This window comes from Liolophura sinensis, chromosome 7 (genome assembly GCF_032854445.1).
Source record: "Liolophura sinensis isolate JHLJ2023 chromosome 7, CUHK_Ljap_v2, whole genome shotgun sequence".
Classification (NCBI taxonomy): Eukaryota; Metazoa; Mollusca; class Polyplacophora; order Chitonida; family Chitonidae; genus Liolophura; species Liolophura sinensis.
In genome coordinates this window covers 51,002,721-51,007,211 of record NC_088301.1, presented here as the reverse complement: position 1 = coordinate 51,007,211, position 4,491 = coordinate 51,002,721, and the positions used below count along the sequence as shown (strand labels likewise).

General features: G+C 40.0%; 1 long non-coding RNA gene across 1 annotated transcript; it reads right to left on the bottom strand.

Annotated features, from left to right (window-relative positions):
• Nucleotides 1-581: 581 nt before the first annotated feature.
• On the bottom strand, nucleotides 582-3,928 carry LOC135470077 (uncharacterized). Its single transcript, XR_010444373.1, has 3 exons — nucleotides 3,804-3,928; nucleotides 1,543-1,633; nucleotides 582-769 (listed from the first exon to the last, which is right to left on the bottom strand). It is a non-coding gene; the product is annotated as an uncharacterized LOC135470077 (long non-coding RNA).
• Between the last annotated feature and the right edge of the window lie 563 nt (nucleotides 3,929-4,491).

Below are 4,491 nucleotides of genomic sequence, written 5' to 3'. Positions count from 1 at the left end.
TGTGTTAGAGACATGAAGTTCTTAGGTTCATAAGCTAAAGCTACGTGCAGCTATCCATGCAGTTTCATGGTGTTCACGTGAAGCAAGAATGAAATATGTGGGTATTGTGACCTGCTAAAAATACCCAAGAAATGTCCAAGCTTAAGCAAACAAAAGTTCAGAAAATCCTCGGTCGTTGTCTATCGAGGCGAGGCTCTATAACCATACAGTTGTTGTGTTGTGTTAGTCATGTAATTGTGTGCCTGCTTCAGCTTACTGAAGGTCTTGCATGCTAAACAGCAAATTGTTGAGTATAATATTAAGCTATTAAGTTGCATCATAAAATCTAGTGCTTTAGATATAAAAAAGTTTCATAAAAAAACGAAATTAAGTCGCCCAAAAGCACATTGCTACATACCTGAACGTGCATATCAACAAAAGAATCGTGACATAAAGATCAAACGCAAAGGATGATTTTTAATGCAGAAAATTAATTTACATTCCAGATTTGACATTATCCAGTGTCATATAGCCCCAGGTTATTTGCTTCTTCTGGGTTCATATCGAGCAGGTTAACACCTCTGAAACTTAAATCTAACGACACTCATTTCCGAATTGCAGCACTTCTGAAGAAGGCGGGTATAGACCCGAAGTCCACAACACCCACTAACTTTGGCCCCGTACACTTTCGTACCGCAGCATCTGGGTTGCACAAACGGTAGTTTCGGACCAGTCACTCCCCAGCAGCACAACTGAAACCTTGGATAGTAGGTCTTCCCTTGACATTTGCCTGTCAAATAACGTTGAGTTCAGCATAAATAATGAGAAAAAATACATTGTTCAGCCAAGCATGCCCATACGACAGCTTCCCACTTAACACTGCATACGACCCATCGACTTGGTCACCCGCGGTAGTCACTTAATTGCTTGATATCAAAGGCACTTGGTTAGAAAAACGATTACGTACATGCTATCCATCTTGCTCGCATTTATCTCTTACGACAAAGATCGATCTATTTAGATTACGCATGATTTATGTACATCTATTCGACCGCTCCTATTGCCTGATGATATTCAAATTCATCAAGATCCCGTATGGTCTGTCGTGCGAAGATTACGAATATTCACGAAGATTACCTGCGACATTTCGCTCACAGGTTGTCTTAATGTGTCGTAAGTCAAGCCGTGGCTCGAGGTTAAGCAATTGTTAATTGATCTATCACTACAAAACGTCGCTACGTCGCTTCATGCCAGAAATGCGATTCATTTATTCTCTTGAACTCACAAATGTTCCTAATTTAAAAATTCCCATCAATTCATACAGACAATAGGGTCCAGGAATCACCCTTAACATTCACATCCAGCTACAAGTCGATCCGCCTCACGAGGAAGTCAATGCAGAGACAGGTCTACCTAAATTACGTAACCTGTGGTTACCTGATAATATAATAAAATATTGTTCAGGTAAGAAACGAACTTAGATTAGAACATGCGACCAGTGCAACACAACGCATCTCTACCCGATATATAAAATCTGTTTGTTATCTGTAGGAAGCTACTTACTTCTTTGAAAAAAGAGTCCAAGTGCTCTGTGGGACAAGAGGACTATCATCAGAGGCAGCAAAATTCTCTCCATCTTTAAAATAATCATTGTCTGAAATACAGAGTAAAATCGTCACATTGTCTAATTTTTCTTCAACTCCTCAAATGCACAGTTAAACCTAAAGTAATTTAACAACTTTGCCACAGTGTAGTCCTGGACAACAACGCTCAGATGGCTTCGCGAAGTCATAGATTGTTCCCATTCATCTCTGTGGGAACCATCATAAATTTTCGTAAAACGAACAGTTACTACCCTCCCGGGCCTGTCCAGTTACTCCTTTACAGTGCTTAGCGTTCCAGGGCACCTGTCTTAAAATCCTGAACTGTTGATCACATCAAAGGTAAATATCCATCCACATTTTAGCAACCTCAACCTGTCCACTGATTCCAAGCTGCCAAAATGGCTGTTGTTTCCCGACCCAATCAATGGGCATGTGTGTCTAAGTATGCAGAAACTAGTAAGGAGTAATACTCGCCAGGCCCGGTCTTTCTCATTCACTAAACGACATATTGATGTTCTACTGGCTTTAAAAAATCCGTGTATGGCAAAGGCTGTGAAAGATATTTATTCACCTTTGCTGGATTTAAAGGAAATCCAAAGACTCTCCAGATGGTACATTTTATCTGGGCCAATATTTGTACAAAGACCAAAACGGTTTTCCCTTTGGCAGACTTGACTACCGGAAAGACAGTTTCAGCTCTGACAATGCGAATTATTGTTACTTGGACTGCAATATACCGAAGAGTCCTGCAAATGGCGCGTAAATATTTCGCCTTGTAGCATTTGTTAGAACCTCAACGTCAAAACTTATTACTGCAAAGACTAGTGTGTCAAGGTTACTCCATCGAACGCCTTCGCCTCAAGTTTCTTAAGTTTTACAGTGAGTATAATTCTCATGTAAGTCAATGTGGACAGAGTGTGTAGAATCTGTGGGGCTCTGCTTCTTGATTGTGTCTAATTCCGCTTAACCCGGGGCTATGGGCGGTATATTCATCGTGTTGAATTAGATCGCCACGTTGGATATATGAACAGTTGCAATCAAAGCGCATTTGAGATGCACATTTTGTTATCGGCAACTGATATTCTAGCATGATACACGATTTGAATACTGATTTCACTCAGTCGCCTAGATCATACCTTACATCTTTCCAGCACCACTGGAAACTGTTGACTGCTTCTATTTGAATGATTCCGTCCTATTTTCGTACTTTATATACTTTCTTAGCTATTTTTTTGGGAATTGGTATTGCAATTATTGACCTTATTGGTTGATGGCTGGTATACGAATATTTGTTTCGACGCATAGATACAGGAACTTGGACGAAGTGTTTGATGGGCCGCCATCTTGTGAAGTTCAGGCGAGTGAAGTTGAACTTGCTGAAATATGGATGGATATTTACCTTTGGGATGATCGAAAGCTCGAGATTTTAATAGTCAGGTGCCCTGGGACACTAAGCGTTGTAAATTAGTAACTGGACAGGCCGAGGAGGTTAGTAATCGACAGTTTTCCGAAATTTTGCAATCCATTACTGTGCGAGGCCATATGAGCGTTCTCATCCAGAGCTAGCCACAGCCAAGGTTTTATCCTGAATGTTTACGATTAGTATATTGTTGTCATGACAAAGGACAGCCTCTCTCTGTATGATTCCGTCTTATTTTTGTACTTTATATACTTTCTTTCAATCCCCGTATGGAGAATTGGCATATGTGGGAATTTCATACCATGCATGCATGGATCCCTGAAGACCTGACAAATGTTGCTAGCCAGGCGATACTTCGTGCATGCATCACGGACAGGACATGAGTATATGTGCCGTTATCCATTCAGTATACATTTACGTTAATTAGTTTCATTTACACTATAACCTATGAGATTTTCGACTGAGGTAAACATAGCCTGTTGAATATTTTGGAAGAAAAAGGGGTACCATTTACGCGGCAAGTCAATTTCATGCGCACTCATATACGCATGTTGATTGCTTTACTCCGTTGACGTGACATGGCAGCCTCTACTGTCAGAACGGATAGAATATGATGTAAAAATGTGAACTTCGCTTAGCAACGTGATGAACGTACTAATTTAGTACAGTTTGAAATCTCATAGTCAAGAGCAAAGGACAGCACACAAATTTAATTTTATCGCCATAGATCTATTTAACACACTACAGGCTACACAGGAAAGTAAGTTCAGAAACAAACAATATGAAGTAATGGAACTTACTGGAAGCCGTCTTGTTCCTTGTATAGTGCGGACTTGATATCATCCGAAGAAGTTATTCCTCCAACATCACAAGAGTCCATTAGACACTGTGTAACCTCTTGGAAATGTATCTCAGGCAGGTGGATCCGATATTTACATATATTCACATCGCTTTTAAAAACATAGGGCATGTTAACATTGTGTGTCGTTTTTCTGCACACAGATGACACATGCTGAATCACAGACAGAAGGCAAACATAGCACACATAGAACAGAATCTTTGGTGAACAACACAGCGTGTCAACTGTGGCTGTTCAATTTCCCTTGTTTATCATGTCCTTATGTTAGAGACCGCATCTGCAAGATTCTGTTTGCATAGCTTGTCACGAAGGGTTCACGTTATTTCAAGGAAATTCAGGAATAACATCAATCAGATGGAAGCCACTGTCTCCGTGCATGCATGGAGGGAGAAAGATGTGGGCTCTTCATTTGGGGGAGAAAAGAAGCCAGTTAGTGATAAACATATATAGACAGTTTCTCGTAATTACTAGATATTTTTCACCTAAATCCGAGGAGGTTAGTAGTAGAGTAAAAGTAATCGATTAGGCAGATAATACAGAAAGTGCCTCGCTATATTATTGTCCGTTTCATTGTATTCCAGAAGATCTGCACAATTTTGATTCAGACAAAAAAAACAATGTAAATATAT